The sequence below is a fragment of the Anser cygnoides genome, chromosome 2 (assembly GCF_040182565.1).
Source record: "Anser cygnoides isolate HZ-2024a breed goose chromosome 2, Taihu_goose_T2T_genome, whole genome shotgun sequence".
Taxonomy (NCBI): Eukaryota; Metazoa; Chordata; class Aves; order Anseriformes; family Anatidae; genus Anser; species Anser cygnoides.
Genome location: NC_089874.1, coordinates 133,935,299 through 133,953,259, shown reverse-complemented (window position 1 = coordinate 133,953,259; position 17,961 = coordinate 133,935,299). Strand labels below are relative to the sequence as shown.

The following is a 17,961-nucleotide window of genomic DNA, read 5'->3' as shown; positions in this document are numbered from 1 at the left end:
TATTCTTAGACCAGCTCTAAAACACAGCAGCAGAAATTCCAGAAAGCCCAGAAATGTCTACAACACTGCATTTTCACTTGTTTGTGAAAATACTTCCCAGTAAAGCAATGTCTTGTCTACAGGAAACCCCAGAGAAATCTGGTAGATCTCTCTGCTTATTTGGATGCACAAAGCTCCATGGCTATGCTGGTACATTTCTGAAATAGCTGATGGCAAGCCATGCTTATTTATTTGTTCAGGTCTACAGGTTCAAATTGCCTCAGCTAACTTACTTGGAACTAATGCCATTATAAATGTTTGTAAATGTCAGAGATTATCTTCTTGGTTGATTTTATATTACTTACTCTTCAGTGCTTTAAAATGATACAGTGCTGTCCTATCTAAAAGTAGACTTTTTCCAAGTACATTCAAATGCACCAAATACAAGAGTTTCCTATTGTTTTCAAGTTTCTTGAATGGCAGGAAAAAAAAAAAAAATTCTATTCCAGAAAGGAAGCTTCACTGTACTTTCATGACATTTAATTAGGAAGAAGAAAATCTACAACAAATAGCAACTTTAGATTGCAGCCCTGGGAATGTTAAAGTTCTTACCTCTCTATCGGGGAACAGGTATAACTAAAAATATAATTTACAGTATGCACTGAGATTTACTGTATTTTCACTTCCCTTCTTTAGAGTTATCAAGAAAAGAAGATGGAGATACCAGCAGCAAATCCTAGGAGAGAAGCCAGAGTGTTTGCTTTAAAAAGAAAATATCCCCCTACCATTTCCTCTCTTAAATCCCTTTTAGAAAATTACTTAGAAAATGAAAGCTTATGAGACTTAATACAGGAATTGTACAAAAACTAGTCCAGGTCTGGTAATAATATAATAGGTCTTGTCATAAACAACATCTACTGTCACATAATGGAGTCAGACTCAGTGCATAACACAATCCACTTTCATCTCTGAATTTTAGGTTCACTTACATTATGCTTTGCTTGAAATCTGAAGCAATAGCTAAGAAACAGCAGCCAGAACTGTCAAGGGACACAAAACCAAACCTGACTTTAAGCACTAATAATTACACAGCTATTCTCTACTTACAATTAGCATGAGCCTTGCTACTTAATCAATGTGGTTACATCCAAGACAGAACAATAGGAATCCATATGTTCAAAATTAGTGCATTTTTTCTGTTTTCCTTTCCTTTTATATTCTGCCAAAAAAGAAAAAAAGAAAAAAAAAATTGCTTCTCATCCTAATAATCAAGGATGCATAGCACTATAAATACTCAGTAATACATCACAGCACAACAATTCTATTTTTAATCCTAAAATAATATGAGCAACAATCTAAACAGCAGCACATTTATTTTTGTCAGACCCCTTAAAGAAAATCAGGTTGTACAAAAGGAAAAAGTAGCATTGGAACAAAGGAGCAAAGAAATGACTTTGAAAGAGCATATACAGAAAATATACCAAAAAATTTACATTTATGTTTGGATTTATCAGCTAAAGATTAACATTGGTTATTAAAGATTAACGTTTATAAACTAGATAACATTCTAGAAATAGAAATATCATTATTTGGAAAGGGAGAACGAAATAACAAATATAGATAAACCAGGGGAACTAACTTTGAAATGATATATTCACCAAGAGTATTGAATGTTTTTATATTTGTGCAAAACATCCTACTAAACCAATCTCATTTCAACATAAACTTGTGGTTAACCAGGCACAATTTATGAAAATCTCGAGACTGATATACTTTGTTACATTCACTAAGTTTCTGCACAGTCCAAAGTAATTCCACATTTATAACATTTTCCCATATTTGGGAAATTCTGTTTACAACAGCAACAGTCCTAATCTAGCTGCCCAGGGGTTAAAACCAGTATATTTGTGAATAAAGTTAAAAAGAACTCTTTTCCTAGTGTAATATACCTCCTGGGAAGAAGTGAGTAGTTCACGAGAAAATCTTTTTAAGGGGTAACAGAAAGCAATACTTCTGTCATCCAAAAATGATAAATATGCAAGACACAAAATAAATTCTTTATTGTCACTTCGTGAATAAATGAGACCATGAGTTTTTTTACATGCTGATGAGTTTGTAATATCTCCCTTGTGGTTTATTTGAACTTTTCCAGAGAAGAATGATTTGCCTGGCCACATTTTATTACTTATAGCACAGATTAGAAGGAATCCTCTTTCCTCCCTGAGACATATTGCAGGTCTCTGCCAATGTCTCCTGAACACTCTTATCAGGATTCTTTTGCAGGAGTCTTTCTTCAAAAATGGGAAAGGTGACCCCACGTAGATGAGGGATAAGATGCAACAAAAAACCTTAAGCATCATTAGCTATGGAGATCACAGTTTTAGGCAAACTACCAAAGATGAGCGAGCAGTCTGCTGGAATGTTCAATGTACTCTCACCAAATGTAAGTGCAATTTAGGAATATGTCTATGAGAAACGCACATTGCAGGATCAGCATGAATGCATACCATGCATACCAATTCAAAATGCCTTCCTAAATTCATGAAAAAGTACCTTCCTCATTTGTTTCTCTGAACAAAAGTGTTCTATACCAACAATAAGTGATATTAAGAACTTTCCTGGGACCGCTAGATTCAACATATTATGTAAATGATTGAACTCATAACTTTTCTCCACCTATAATGTAATTATAATTCTTCTCTGTGATACAGCAACAGATAATTCTTCTCTGCAAGGAAACGATCCTAATCAGGTTAACCTGAATTTTGACATTGATTTACATAGGAAAAATATTGGGATCCTGACTACTTATGCATAAAACAGCAGTTATCTGCCTCTAAGACATTTCCTGCGTTGGCACTGATCTGTCACCTTGTGTGACTCTCCCAGCTTTCAAATTGAACTTCTGAAGAAGCAGTCTGATTTTCACATCGCTGTTCTAAATTCAGAAGCTATTACCCATTACTAATATAATACCGCAACACTCCTCAATGCCCCACTCTCCAAATGCCCTTAGTAATTGCATTTTGTATTTGTTCAATATTTAGATTTATGCATTCTGGGAAAAAGTAGTTCATAAGCACAGCGTCTGTTGTGCACAGAGGTCTCTTCAGTTCTCTTCCAGTCTTTATTCTTGAGCTCTCAGAGGTGTTGTGAGCTCTGTAGATGTGTTTGAAAACAAATACATTTCAAAATAATGTTTTCTTCTACAGAGAACATCCTTGAAAACATAATAGAAGGAATTTTGATCAATTGCCTTCTGCTTGCTTGCTGCCAATAAAGGTATATCATGCTCAGCTCACATTACTGAAGCCATTCGGGTATGCCAACATCCCATTAGAGCTACTCCTGAGCTTTGCAGCTAACTTTGCCAACACAGCTCTATATCACAGAAGAGGAATACTGACAACTAATGACACATGATCACTGTTTGTGTTCTTCAGTGTGCGTTATCCTGCTGACCTGTTCTTTCTTTCTCAGTGTCAACTGCTTCTTTTACAACAGCTCTTCTCCAGTAACACTCAGTTAATAACCTATTTCACGTTGGGCTTAAGTGCAAGCAGCCCAATTTTGCTGCCCTATCTCACATAAATGGTATTTTGCTGCGTACACAGACCCTGTGAATCTGGTAATACTACTTATACAGGAAAGTATTACATGGAATTGAGTCAGTATGACAGCACTGAGGCTTTTCTGTTTAAAAAGGCCTTAATTCTCAGGTACACACCACTACCGCCTGTTTACACTGTTCTGACAGCACAAAAGAACCTTGAGATGGGTGCAAATGTCAACATTAGATAAAAAACAGACCCATCCCACACACTCTTCTGTGCATGCACGCTGCAAGGGCCAAATGGCCAAATAGATACTTGCATATAAAAGGAAGAAAGGCAAATGCCCTACCACAGCAGCAGAGGCAACCACAGCCCTTAGAGTACCAGTGGCGAGTCCCTGAGGCCACAGAAGCTTTCATAATTCTTTCTACTACAAATACTGTAAGTCGTCATATTGGTCTGTCGTAAATGTTGAGACGTGACTGGGGTCCAAAGAACTATGGATCAAAACTCAATAAAAGAAAGGTGTCATTAAAAAAAAAAAAATCCTTAAAAATCTTATCATCACCTGATAAGATCAGATTTGAAGGAAATTAAATAATTTTCTACCAACTACATGCAATGTTATTTCTGTTTGCTTAGGAGGAGGCAAAATATTTAAACCAAGTACATGAACCAAGTTCAAGGTAGAAATGTGAAAATGCCTTCAGGCAAGCTTCTCTCCTAAAAAGACCTACTTCAGCTCACCTGATTGCTCAGCGCCTTCTGAGGTAAAAGAAAGCATGGACAAAAGCAACATTTTTGCCTCTACCCTGAAATCCTGAGAATGTGGCTTGGACAAACACCTGAGTGATCAACCCACCATCTTCAAATATATGGCAGGGCATTATTCTATAAGTGCTCAGAAGCATTGATATCTCACTCAGTTACAGAGAGTTTCTGAGGTTAGAAGCCTCCTCAGACTAAAGGAGCAGAAATATCTAAGAAATCTTTCAAAAAGATTAGAGAAGAAACCAGTCAATTTCCATGGTTTCACTCTCACTGTCCTTGAAAGCATCCTCTGTTTGCATAGATTAAAAATAGAGAGTATTTGATTATATTAAATGCAAAATTTTATGTATCAGTGTCTTTATTCTCCATTAAACTGTGTATTTTTCAAATTCTTCAGTAAAAAATCATTGAATAGACTTAAACATAATGAAGTAAGTTAAATAAGAAGAGGCATTTTTTTAGAGCAAATAGAGCCCCATTTATTTAACAAGACCTCTTCCCTTTTTGGGGTGTTAACCTATCTAAGGGTCAGGTTAATTTTGGTTTGATTTAGTTTTAAAGAGTTTCCAAAGAAACGGAAAAGAAAGTAGGCAAGAAGAAAAATATGAATTGTTTAAATGCCTTGGGAAATGGCCAGATTTTCAGATGACACTTAATTGGAAGCATAGCAAATGATAATGAAGAATGCAATCAAGTACAGAAGAGATTTAAACTAAATCCCCAAGCAAGCAGACAGCATACGCAGTTAAATGGGGATAAATTTAGAATGAGAGTGACAGGAAAAGAAAAAAAAAAAAAAAAAAAGAAAGGAAGGAAGGAAAAAAAACAACCAACAACCTCAAAACTTTTTTTTCTGTTGAGCAGACAAAGTAACACTTAAGCTAACAAAATATAGAGAAAGAGATTAAGGACTACCTGAGAGTAAACATACATTGCTAACAGCCAATATGACCACATTTTTTTTTGCTGTAAAAGGAAAAATTAGCTCTGTAAGTAGGACTAGTTAAGATTTAAATTCTGCTTGCCTATATATTTCATAATGGGAAATGCAGTCTCTGGTCTTTAGGGAAAAAATAATTTTGAAGAACATTGGACATATGGCAGATGAGACAGAAATCTAGAAAGTGTTACAGTAGAATAGCTAAGAACTGGATCTAAATGCCTTGGGAAACTGCCAATTATTCCCCGTGTGATTTGATCCAATTAGTGCTAAGCTTTCATTAGAAACTCTTTTTTTAAATAAATGAAGGGTAATTTATTACACAATGTCCTTTCTTTATGATGCCTTTATAGAACAGATGGATGCTTTAAATTTATTGACTTTTATTAAAAAAAATCCTATTGAAAATATATGAGCTAGCTTGTTACACCTTTCAGCACTAACTCAGCTAATGGGAAGACAGCAATTTTGTCATCCAGGAGAAGTGCTTGAATTATTGTTCTGCTCTCAATGCAGTTGATCCTGCATCTAAGTAAATCCCACAAAATTCATCAGCAAATCACACAGCATGCTCTGTTCAGTGCCTGCCACTAAATTATCTCTCAGAGACCCACACTGAGATTTCATTAGTCCTAATACCAACTTCTAAAAGTTATATTTGGAGATTCCTTAAATCTCTTTCTTTCTTCTTTCTTCCCTTTATTGAGACTCTCAAATTTAGACATGAGACTTAAGGAAAGTAGAAGTACATTTGTGAAAACTGAGTGGAGATGACAGGATTCTTAGACTACCCAGAAAGCTGGGATGCTTCATCCTTTTCTTTATCTATACTGACTGAAATCATACCATAACAATGGGGACTTAGCACAAAAAAAAAAGCTAGTCTTCTAATTCAGCACTGTTTTGTGACAGCATTATTCTTTCACTGCTGGAAAGCAAAGGGAAATCATACCTCCATTGTATTATTGCTGAAAAGGTTTCTGAGGTATCTGTAGAGATTCACACAATGAGACTAATGTTGCAAATTACAAAACAGTATCTCACTGAAGAACATAAAGAGATGCTTCTGGAGGCCAACAGTCAGTCTTTAGGTGTATTTATCCAAGCAATCGTAATTCAAGGCAACAAAAGCAGTAGCGTAAGCATAATCAAGGAAAATCTACTTGCCATTTGTCTACATATTTTTAATAAATAATGTGTTTTGTTTTGTTCATTTTTTTTATCAAAAGGAAGACTGCTGATCTGTTGGTCTTTCGCAACATATGCTCATTTGTAAGTCCTGATTGTAGATGGGCTATACAATGTTCTCTGCAATAAAGAAAATGTTTAGTTTTATATACACACCTGCTAGGGTTAGAGGCAACGATGGAACTTTATCCAGAGATCAATCATGTTATGGCTAGTTACCCTTCCCCTCATTAGAAGAGCTGGTTGCAGAATAAACGTCTGGTCTAGACACATGTATCTTTAATAAGACATGACAATAATTTGTTTTCCAGTTTTCCGTAACATCAAAATACATCGCCAGAACAGAGCTTAGAGTAACCCTTCTGCTCTGTATTTTCCCTCTGAAAAAAGAAATATATATAGCACCACAAGCAAAAAGGGAGCACAAGGCAAGGCTCCAAAGCTACAGCTGAAAAACATATGGCCAGCTTATAAATGTTTGCTGATAGAAATGTGGTAGTTACATATCTAAGTTAAGTCTGTACCAACCGCTTCAGGAGATCCTGGTGCCAGTCCAGGCCTTTCAGTACATACAACACATACCTCCCACTGTTCACCTACAATTCAATACTGAATTCTTCTGTAACATTTTTGAGGTAGGTAGAAAGCACTGTTATCTCCTTTTTATTGGCTGAGAAACTGAAATGAAGAACTCAGTAATTAAACTGAAGCCCCAGGAAGAAGAACTACCAAAGACAAGATGACACTTCATGAACCTGAGGAAAATCTGTGCTCTGAGTAACAGAAAACATTGCTTCTTGCCCTCCATCAAAGTAAGCTTCACCATAAATATTTTCAGTGTGAATATTTAACACAGTAATTTTATTTTGCATTGGATACAGTGCTTCAAAAACTTCAGCTTTTAACCACACTGCATTTTTAATAGTCATACCCCAAATTATTTATTTTTCAGACAGCAGCTTAAGTCATTTGAACAACTTTGTGAGCAATTTCCTTTACCCCCATTTCTTCAGACATATGCAGTAATTTCATAGGTACCATCTCTTTACATTATTTTCTAGCTCATCACTTTTACTATCATTTTGACTCAGAGCTCATTTCTTTGATGTATAATAATTTGTTGTGAGAACACAGGATATCAAAGAACAAAAATATCTTCATCATCTAAGGCACAGCATGATCTACACGTCAAAAAGAAATGGTAAAGTATTATTTATGCTTCCTCTCAACTATCTCTCTTGCACAGAAGTCAGACTGCTGCCATTCAAAGCATACAGCACACAACTCATTTCACACCAAAGAAGCTCCATTTAGGATCAGGCACTGAGAATTCATACACTGAGCTTTGCAGCATAAAGTTCTGTATTCTGCATGGCACAGAGGAAGAGAAGTCCAGCTCCCTTTGTAATATAATTGTTCACTGCTCTTTAGATTAGTCTGTAATCCAGAATACGTAATGTTTGGGTTCTACACGTAACATTTCTTCTCTACCTCTTTTTCTTGCTCTGGTTTATTTTTGCTCTTTCCTACTTCTCTTTACCTGTTTAGTGTGAAAGGAGTCCGATTTAGCCAACTGAAACAATCCATCTTTTCATTGTCAACACATGACCTGAAAGGTAGCTAATGCAGGTTTTCTGGGTCTTGGGTTAGATGCTAAAATGGCATAGCCTGTCATTTCAACTGGCAAAGCTGCCAGCTAAAAATCAGCATCAACCATAAAAACTTTTGTTGTTCTCTCCCCTTTGGGTCTTGTTTCTCTTGTTTTGTTCTCAGTAAAACCATGTCAGAGCTTAACATCTAGGAAGAGCAACAGCTTGAATCCACCTCAGATAAAACATGGATTTGTTTGGAAAAAATGTCTTTTTCCCCAAAAGACATTCAATAAAATATCTAATAATATAATACAGTTAACATAAGGCAAGATTTCCTTATAAAATATTTACATATATATAGTTAAATCTTTATATATATAAGTTAAAGCAATTAGGGTTGCTGATGAAATAAAAACTTTCTACTTTTTATTCTATTATAGTTCTATCATAGTATATTTATACTGTTTATAGTTATGGTTTTTATTTTTAAATTTATATTTTAAAAATTCACTTAATAATTTACACTTCAAATGCTTTAATTAATTCTCTCATTTTTCTGTATCTTTTTTGAAAGATTAAAAAAAAAATTCAATTGCAATTGTCTACCACGGGACTAAGTAGGCCAAGGTCTTTATGCTGAAACATCAAGTCCTTAATATTGTATAGTGACAGAGTCAGGCTAATACATCAGACCACTAAGGAACATTTATTCCATTGAAATAAACACCATCAAAATTAAGTTTGCTTTTAAATTATACGGGCAGTATGCATTTGTGCAGACACAGGAATTCATGACTGGAATGACTAAATTGATTTCTTATTAAAGACTGACAATTTTTACTATTGTTTTTGTTATATCACATACTATATCTCCTTAGAAATATCTGTAATAATTCTAACAGCAAAACTCCATCTGACGTTTGCTTACCTTTCTTATAAGTGCCCTCATGTTTTCTGCCACCTCACCCTATGGTCGCAGTGCCTGTTGTTTCCATTATATCCAGCCACAGCAATGTTTTCGTTCAAAAGTGATCCTAAAGATTGCCTTCCTCCTCAGCACATAACAAATGTTATTCACTCATGCAAGTGTCTAATTTTTCCCCTTCATTTAAAATCACTGAGTTTCTGAGAATGTTGCAATATGCTAATGAACAGTTGTCTTGACGTTTCTAAGGGGAATGACGTTTTAGCCATCTATCACTGTCCCCGAAATGGGTGCCCAGGAGCTCTTTTCCAGTGTTTGGTGAGGGCATAAGATGTGGCTGTGCCCTACTGGCATGTTGGGATCATCCCACCCTCCGCTTCCCTCCCATACTCTTACATTCATTAGGAAATAAAGCACATGGGCAATTCAAAAGGAAATGACAGACTTTCTGTCCAGTGGGTCTATGTCTGGATGGCAGCAAGACAAGTAGTGAAGAATACATTGTATGATAGACTTGCCTCTCAGTTTTCGTGATTTGGGGGTTTCCTACCACGCTGCTCAGTGAAATTTGCCACAGCTGAGATCACCCGAGGCATTCCCACTAGAGCTCCTCTCTCCTTAGAGTCTTTGTTCTATGTAATCATCCATCATGATGAATGCTGTTTGATAATAAAAGCTTGTAGGTCAAAGGCCTAAAACAAGTGGTTGATCTTCATGTCATAACTCTTGCTCTCTTATCAATTTCTGCCTGAAATATTTGTTACCTTGACCTGTCCCATCCTGTTCAATATAAAATTACAAATCCATACTGAAAATAATGATGTTTTTTCTATTCATCTGCAATTTTTTAGCATACTTCTGGGTTCTGTAAGATAGCAGTAATAATAATCATTAAACAGTAGCCTCCAGCCCTACTAGTGCCTGCAAATGTTAGTGCCAAATTAACGTCTGTGTGCAACATACTCTTGAATTGCAGTTCATATGGTGGTGTTGAAAAAGGAAAAGTCTAAAAGGCTAAATAAACAGAAAGCAATAGACATAGGGTCCTTCTGAAGGACAGAGATTTTTTTTTCTTTTTCAAAGCCAACCGTCAAAATTTTCTGGTGTTTGGTTGCCTTCTTGTTGTTGTGTTTGTTTTTACTATAAGTGAAACAAACATTGCATGATATTCATCTAACAATAACCAACTACATGTTGCTCTTTCAAAAGAAAAGGGTAGGAGCATGAGTTTGTCCAACTTCACCTGCAAAGATGCCAGGTATAGCAGTATTTCAAAGCCTACCACTCACAGGGAAGGAAACACTACTAGAATTTTGGCTAGCTTGAACACAAGCTTAGCACAATGCAGAAGTTCACTTAAGTGTGGCAGTACAGAAGGCAGCCATCCTGGCACATACTGAAGCACAGGCTGTGCTTATTTCCATATCAATACGCCACATGTTTCTCCAAGACAAAGCTGTTTCACACCAGTGCTACTATTTGAACTTTGTAAACAAATGAAAAGGTTTCTGTATTATTGTTAAAAACAATGAAACTCACATCCTTTGTGCACGGGTTACAGTTAATGTACACTGCCCTTTTTAGTGACTGTGTGCAGCGGTGTTTTGTGACAGGGAAATGTGCAGGGAAGATGAGCACCACTTTAAATTCAGAACACAAGGTTGTGCAAGTAATAGTGATGCCTACCATCCAGATTTAGAAGAAAATTATATTTACTGTAACTTTATTAGCTCACTTAGGTAAGCCTATAGCAAACACTGGGAATGAACAGTAAAGTGGTTTGTCTAAAGTCACACAGAAACTCATGAAACAGCTAGGAGAGGAGTTGAGTTCAATTCATGTTTTATCAACCTAAGTTTCTTCTTAGGCCCCACAAAAAAAAAAAATATACATATTTATATATACTTTTGAGACCAGTCACAAATCAAAGATAAAATACATCATGCTATAGAAGTCAGTAAGCTGCAGAGCATTATGAGGGAAAACCAAGACCTCAAGACCTTCCACAGAGGAAGTACCAAAGGACCAGAAGCTTTGCCCTGTCAAATTACAATTCGGGGTACCACTCTGTCCAAAAGGTTATTGCTGGAAAAGAACAACCTCTTCCCTACACGTTTCATAGCAAACTGAAAAGGAAAGTGAGTGGATGCTTCAATGACATAAAACAAAGAACATTTAAAACCAGTTCTTCTAGCTAAAAGCAAACTAATCATTTTTAAGCTCGAAGCTTCAAGTGCATGTAATGAAGCCATTATTGCACATGAATATGACTCCTCAATCAAAATGCCTGAAATCTCTGCCATAATAATTTTATTCAAATTGAAAAGAAAGCATGTAGACTACTATTCAATTAACAATTATTCTTTATTCTCTACTCCCTGGGTTTTCCTTACAATTTTCTTCTCTTTTTACATTGATTACAGGGAGGGCAAAAAAATCCTTACTCAGAAAAAAAAGCATCAGAAAGTATGTTCAAAGATTACCTGTCTACTTGCAACAAGTTGAATTTTACTTCATCACACAACAGAAATGAGAAGAACAAATTGTGCTCCCAAACTCTTTGATCAGTAGGTAGGTGCTTTTAGATGCTTTTAAGAAAACAGAAATAGAAACTGCATCTGCTATCTTTTTGTTCCACAGCAACAGCAGGATGACAGGCCCCTAAACTCACAGAATCACAGAAGAGTTGAGGCTGTAAGGTTATAAAACTATCAAAGAGTGTCTAAAGGAGGGCTACAAAGATAGTGAGGGGAAAATGTATGAGAAGCAGCTGAGGTCCCTTGGTTTGTTCAGCCCCGAGCAGAGCAGGCTGAGGGGAGGCCTCATGGCGGCCTGCAGCTCCCTCACGAGGGGAGCGGAGGGGCAGGCGCTGAGCTCTGCTCTCTGGGGACAGCGACAGGACCCGAGGGAACGGCATGGGGCTGGGACAGGGGAGGGTCAGGCTGGGGGTTAGGGAAAGGTTCTGCACCCAGAGGGTGGTTGGGCACTGGGACAGGCTCCCCAGGGCAGTGATCAGAGCACCGAGCCTGCTGGAGTTCAAGAAGTGGTTGGATAACGCTCTCAGACATACACCCTGATTTTTGGGTGGTTCTGTGCAGACCCAAGAGTTGGACTCAGTGATCCTAGTGGGTTTCTTCCAACTCAGGATATTCTATGATTCTATTTTATGATTCTATGCAAGGGACTTTTCAAGACTGTCTAGTCCATTCCCTGCTCAAAGCAAGGTCAGCTAGAGCAGGTTGCTCAGGGCTGCATTCAGTTAGGTTTTAAGTACCGCGAAGCAGCAAACTCTCTGGAAAACATGTTCCAGTGCTGGACCACCTTAACAATAAAATGCATTTTCTTATGTTCAGATGGAATTTTGTGTTTCAGTCTATGCTCACTAATTCTTGACCTTTCACTGGACACTGCTGTGAAAAGCCTGGCTCCATCTTCTTTACACTCTCCCATCAGGTATTTATGCACATGGATAAGCTAGAATCAAAGAATCATAAAATGGCTTGGGTTGGAAGGGACCTTAAAGATCACCTAGTTCCAACACCTCTCCACGTGCCAGTGCTCTGTCACCCGCACCATACAGAAGTGCTTCTGGGTTCAGAGGAGCCTCCCGTGTTCCAGTTTGTGCCCATTGCCTCTTGTCCTGACAGTTAAAGAGGCTGTAATAGCTTGCAGTGTACCAAGGAGATGCGTTTTGTTCCAGTGTCCCACTGAAGTGTGTATCACAGGATACACGCTTTGTGTCAGGGAGAGAAAGGGAGAGAAAGATGCAAGTCTTTACAGTTCACACTGAATGTCCCCACAGATGTCTTTAATGCCAAAGGTATGAAATATTACCTGCAGCCAACTTGACTTGCATTTTTCTTCCAGAACTTAGCCTTCAAGCCCACAATTCCCAACAACAGGCAACAGCACGAGTCTTTAAAACTGGGAAGTGGATAGGACCTGCCACTTTTAATTCTCCTTTAACCTTTCCTGAGCTTCTGTTTTTTAAATTGCTGCTACAGCTACTTAATTTCCCTCCCCAGAGTTATCAGTTTATTATTATTATTATTATTATTATTATTTTATGTGATTATTTCTTCCTGCCTGAATGGTGGAAGGTGACAGCCATGTCTCAGTGCTACAGCAGCCCTGGTGATGTGGTGGCCATATCACAGCAGGCAGCCACCAGCTCCTGGCACCTCCCTGGTGATGTGGTGGCCATGTCACAGTGGGCAGAACATTGGTGGCGGCCCATGTCACAACGGGGAGGGTGGCATGGCTGGCCCAGGAGGGGTGTCTCCTGGCCATCAGGGACACATGAAACAGACAGACCCGGAGGGGGGACGTGACCAGACCAGGACCTCCATCGCTCAACCAGAGAGCAGTGCAGCTTTCTACAAGGACATTGCTGGGCAGCGCTTGTCCCATTCGTGCTATTCTCTGAGTTGCTTACACAGCTTTTTGCAGCTAGCTTTATTTTTTACTAATGTAAACAGTATTATGAGCAAATGTTGTAACCCCTGAGCCTTCTCTTCTCCAGGCTGAGCAATCCCAGATCTCTCAGCTTCTCCTCACTGTCAGATGCTCCAAGCCCTTAATCGTCATCGTGCCCTTCGCTGGACTCTCTCCAGTATGTCCATCTCTCTCTTATACTGGGGAGCCCAGAAGTGGACACAGTACCCCAAGTGTGGACTCACCAGTGCAGAGCAGAGGGAAAGGATCACTTCCTTCAACCTGCTGGCAACACTCCTGACAACAGAGCGCAGGATACTCCTGGGCTTCTTTGCAGCAAGGGCACAATTGCTGGCTCCTTTTCAACTTGGTGTCCACCAGAAGCCCCAGGGCATCTTCTGCAAAGTCGCTTCCCAGATGGTTGGTTCCCAGCCTATATTGTTTTTTTCTTTGTTTGTTTTGTTTTGTTTTGTTTCCCATGGGGTTATGACTCCCCAGGAGCAGGACTTTGCATTTCCCTTCATGAGATTCCTGCCAGACCATTTCTCCAGCCTGTTAAGGACCCTCTGAATGGCAACAGAACTAATTGGTATTATCAACCACTTCTCATAGTTTTATATTGTTTACAAACTTAAAGGTGTACTCTGTACCATCATCATGGACATAACAATGTTAAACAGGATTGGATCCAGTATCAACCCTGGGATACACCAATAGTGTCTGGCATCCAACTTTGTGCCACTGATCATAAGCCTCCAGGCCAAGCTGTTCAGCCAGTTTTCAGTCCACCTTATTGTCCACTTGCCTAGCCCATACTTGATCAGTTTATCTATGACAATGTTATTTGAAACAGTGTCAAAAGCCATACTTAAGTCAAGAGGAACAACTTCCATTGCTCCGTGCTCACCTACAAAGTCATTTCATCACATCACACTCACAGGTTGGTAAGATGATTTTCCATTCATAAATACATGCCGACTACTCTTGCTCACCTTCATGTCCTTCATGTTGAGAAATGTTATCCTGGGTTATTTACTTCATCACATTCTCACGTATTAACATTAGGCCTACAGCTCCCCAGATCACTCTCTTGTCCTTCTTGAAGATATGTACAACATTTTCTTTCTACCATTTCTCAGGAGCCACTCCCAAACCTTTCAAAGACAACTGGGTGGGGCCTTGCAGTGTCATTGGTCTGCACTGGAATGTCATTCCTTCCACCTATTGTCAAAAACATGTATTTTCCTCATTTTCCAGAAGAATAAACAGTTGCCAATGTTTCTTTAGTTGTCAATTTCTAGGACAATTTTGTCCAAGCATTAATACAATCATTTCCTCAGATTGCCTCTCTATATGCTTATTTATTAATAATACATCATAATTAGCAATCTGTGATCACAGTGACTTCTGTATGTTAGAGTCAAAGCAAAATATACCCAGCTAGGACAGGGGCTGACAATGCTAACAGTGAGGACAAAAAGGAAGTAAGAAGGTAGGACACCATGTACTTGAGATCTCAATACCTGCCACAGGAACAAAGCAAATGTTGTACCTCATTATTTAAAAATCCATTTTACAGTTCTTTCATCTGAAAATACTGGTCATAAAGCCTGCAAGCTTCTCTACCCAGAAACAATCCCTACAAGAAAAAAAATCTCTACAAGTCAAAGTAGGCCTAACTTCTGATAGGAAGGGATTCCTTAACTCTTTAGAGGCCACTGCTTCTGCTTTCTTACTTGAGGACTCCAATCTAAGAGAGAAGTACAACAGGCGTAACTGAATAGAAAGCAATGTTTAAATCCTCATTGTAGCTCAGTGAATTACCAGAACAATACATGGCAGCTGAACTATACCCATGAATCTGGTATTCTGGAAAACATCTATTAAGTCACTGTTTTTGTTCTATAAGAAGTCTATTATCAAAGTAACACCCTGAAACCAACTTAGGTGTAAAACTATATCACAACTAAGGCCTATGGCAGGCATCAGAAGATAATATATTGATCTTACCAGATTGATAGCGATCAGTTAGGAGAAAAAGGGGCAATTGGTATCCCACACTTGAGTATTTTGGAAAAGAGACAAGTCTGAAATTCAAAAGTTGAGCTAGAACAAAAGTACTAGAAACCATGAAAGATCTAGAGTGAACAAAGAACTGAGCTTAACCCTCAGAGTGATATTTCAAGCTCTGAATGAGGAGTGCAGGCTTCCAGAAGCCTGTACTGCATGACAGAGATGCCCCAGCCACAGAGCAGCAAATCACAAATAGTCAGACAAAACGTGCAAAAAGCCAGCCAGCAACTGAGTTTAAAACCCATCTCTTACCTTTCCCTCAGTCCTTTTTGGCCACTTGACATTTGAAACTGTGTACAATCTCCAAGGAGCTCTCAAAGAGTATGTATAAATCATCAACTTTTTCAGCCCTTTAAAAGCCAATGTCCCTCTGAAGAAGTGCTAAAGAAGCATCTCACTAATACAGTAAGTATTCAAAGGCAACACACACACACACACACACACTCATGTAGTATTTATGAGGTAGATATGTATGTAGGTATGTAGTATCTATGAGGTAGATATGTATGTAGATATACATTAGAATGACTTGGCAACTGCTTAAAGTATTTCAGCATTACAACTCAGGATTTGGATGCCCATATGTTATGAGAATCTCCATTTCAGAATTTACGTCTCCTTTCAGAACATCTAGTTGTACTTCTTTAAGGTTATGTAGCTTTGAAACCGGAAAGAATTGCCTTCCAGAAACAATTGCCTTTAGGAGAAATTCCATTACTTGTAATGCTGAAGGTTCTACAGCTGAGAAACAAAATTGTCTTCTTTGTCATAAAACAAATATACTTTTAGTCATAGGTTTCACCGTATCCTGAGAGAGAAACGCATAAATCCCAACGAAACATAATGGGACTGAATGCCTGAATTCTAAAATACAATCGAATCTGAGTGTCTACAATCCAATTTAAATATAAGATTTGCCTAAATCTCATAATCGTATTGATAATCTACCCTCAGTGTTTCAAGTGATCGTGAGGGCAGGTGGGACTTTGAAAATGTACTGCTTGAGGTATACCTCAAGTAGCACAGCAGAAGCTACATTTAGTTCAATAACAGATTATCCCAGAGTTACCTATAACATTTTTTTTAAACAACATGAAGTGGAATTGGTAGACCATTAGTGTTACACAATTTAGCAGTTCCTGCATTTGTTTTCACAGTGGAGAAAGTGCTGGGAGGTTCATAGAGGTTGCATAAAGTTATTTTACACTAATGGGCTTTTCTGATTCTGCAACCCCTATGCCCTATACAATGTTAAATTAAGCTAGCTAAGCAGCTAGCATTAGCAAATTCATGTCTTTGGCACAATGGATTACAATGGCCTAAAATATTTTGATTGAGTCTATAATAAATCTACTAGTCCTCTAGAGAACCAACTAACCAGTGGATGGAGGCAGAACACAGGTGGAATCTGGTACCAACATGTGCAGAAAAAAACTCCGGGGAAGTCCAGCAAATACTGTCCAGTCTCCTAGATTTTTAGTAACTCGTTTTCCAGTCATCCCAACCCAATAAAGTGAAATTCACGGTACTGCCACAGGGTGGCTCAGTCCAACCTGCAATGAAAACCACAGGTTTTGTGCTAACAGAAACAAATGAAGCAAAGCTTTACACACTGCTCCAGCCAGAGCATACAGGGAAGAAGTACTGCAGACAAAGGCAGGAAAGAAACAGACCGCATTTTAATTCACCTTAATCCCGCATAGCTTCTCTTACCCTACTGAAGAAGCACTCATCCCTGATGACTCTGTGGGTGAATAGTGTCTTGTGATGTGAAGGCACTGAGCCCACATTCCTCAGCAGCCAGAAATTCCACTGACTTCCGTTGAATTTCCAAATGACCGAAGAAATGTGGCCTCACTCCTTCCTATACCTGCTCACTGTGATGACAGATACCCTGTCCTCTTCAAAGAATCTGGGATAGGACTCTATTGACACTGTCATAATGAAAACTGACTTCAATATTGTTTGGGGGGCTGTTAAAAACATAGTGTTAAACTGTACACTAAATGTCATGTCACAAGCTGCTAGGATAGAAGACTGTCTAACAGACTGAAAAAGATGCATAACTATCAAATGTTGATAGAGATGGATTTATTTATTTATTTATTTATTTATTTATTTTTACGTAGCTTGCAACAGGTAGCAAACTTTAAAATATTTACAGAAAAAAAATAAAAACTAAACTATGATAATGGTTCAGATGTGATTAACTACTATAGAAAAAAAATGTTCTGACCAAATAGAAGTTCAAATTCTCTGGTTTCTAGCAGTTTTTCTCTTCCAACTCTATATGCTAGAGGACATTTGTATCTTGACTGAGACAAAGTGAAATGTTGAGCATACCATGTTCAGCAGTGTGATTTTCAGAATGCAATTGATTAAATCTCCTCAGACATTATATAACGCATTTCAAAAATTCAGTATATTACCCCTGTTGAGTACTACATATTTGAAACAGACTTGGGAATTTAAACAGATAATTAGATCCAAAAATGTTCCCTGTGC

General features: G+C 38.1%; 1 long non-coding RNA gene across 2 annotated transcripts in view; it reads right to left on the bottom strand.

Moving 5' to 3' along the window:
- LOC106030563 (uncharacterized) overlaps positions 1-13,147 on the bottom strand; it is a 46,471-nt gene extending 33,324 nt beyond the window's left edge. For both annotated transcript variants that reach the window (XR_001203825.3, XR_010829738.1), the window contains exons 1-2: positions 13,036-13,147; positions 1,087-1,198 (exon numbers count right to left, since the gene is read on the bottom strand). This is a non-coding gene — a long non-coding RNA (uncharacterized lncRNA). The remainder of the gene's footprint in view (positions 1-1,086; positions 1,199-13,035) is intronic.
- Between the last annotated feature and the right edge of the window lie 4,814 nt (positions 13,148-17,961).